At 37.2% G+C, this 1,319-nt stretch overlaps 1 protein-coding gene across 3 annotated transcripts in view; it reads right to left on the bottom strand.

The window, feature by feature from the left end:
- The window catches only part of sphkap (SPHK1 interactor, AKAP domain containing), a 114,802-nt gene that overhangs the window by 19,032 nt on the left and 94,451 nt on the right, over positions 1-1,319 (bottom strand). The window lies entirely within an intron of this gene.

A 1,319-nucleotide genomic window follows, 5' to 3' on the forward strand; every position in this document is an offset into this window, starting at 1 on the left:
GAAGAGTGGGGAGGGGGGGGGTGTGGTGGGGGGGGGGGGGGGGGGGGGGGGTTGATGACCAATTGCACTAGAAATCACAATGGTCAAAGTGAACATAGAAACTGTGTTTTGTGTTTTGTGGTGAGGTAGTGTTTGTGTATGCTGCTCTGCTTTCATGGTGTAAAATGTGGAACCTTAACAAACAAACGCAGGATGACTTAAATGTAGAAATTAGGAAATAAAGTAAGGAAATGCACAAGTTGTCTGTTTCTTTAAAAATGTGAATTCAATAAACTGACATGGGTAAATTCAGAAAACCTCAATTTTATTTCAAGTCTCTATTATTTAAGAGAAAAAAAAATGTTAAGGAATAAATATTTATAACAAATTATGTTTAATGTTATGTTTTTGCCCCAATTAGTAAAACTCTGGAATACTTCCTTAAGTTGATCAATGTGTCTAGGGTCTTTTAATTAGAAATCCCTCACTTCCTGTTTCCTTGCGGTATAAATATGACCAGACAGAGAAGCCAATTTATCTTAGTAAGTTATTAATTAAGTAATTTTTATTTGTAATGTACTTTTACCAGATGAAATAGCAGAGTGTGCAACAGTACACTTTAAAATGGGAAAGGTAGAACATGTCCTTCCAGTAAGACAGGTTTGTTCTGATCTTATTCAGTCAGGAAATGGCTTTAAGGAAATAGTTTCTTCCCACATCTGCAGCCAGAGCAATACTAAAAAGTCTGAAACTACTCTAATTGGGACACACCAGTCTGGATAAGAACCCAAGTTTATTTTATCACCACCCACTCTGGGAAGAATAGTAAAGGAGACAAAAAAAAAAAAGACTCCACAGATCAATGTTAGAAAACTGCAGCACTGTTAAATTATGCTACTTCAATAAACTAGAAAGCCTTTCCATTCCAACTGCATCATAACTGAACCTCTTCAAATCAAATTTTCATAAGTTGGAAAATTTACTCGGCACTTTCTGTCCTCCTAGAAGCAAACTATGACGAGAGAACTCCTGAACTATTTCAGAGCAAACTTACACGGCAGTTAACCGTTGTGCGTGTGAGGACTGTGGCAAATGATACAAGTTTTACGTGTGTGGGGTCGGTTGGACCCCATTTCTAAACACATGGTTTAAACAGGACATGATATTCAGCAACCTGAATAAAAAGTCATTTTATATGGTTCAAACTTAAAAAACAAAAAACAAACAAAAAAAAAAGAAAACAGTGAATGTGGACTGTAGAGTTACTGAGTGTAGCGCAGTGTTTCTCAACCCTGGTTCTCACCGCCCCCCTGCTCTGCATGTTTTAGATGTGCCTCTAT

Source organism: Poecilia latipinna, unplaced genomic scaffold (assembly GCF_001443285.1).
Source record: "Poecilia latipinna isolate Pla-1442-1.1 unplaced genomic scaffold, P_latipinna-1.0 Scaffold157, whole genome shotgun sequence".
NCBI lineage: Eukaryota > Metazoa > Chordata > Actinopteri > Cyprinodontiformes > Poeciliidae > Poecilia > Poecilia latipinna.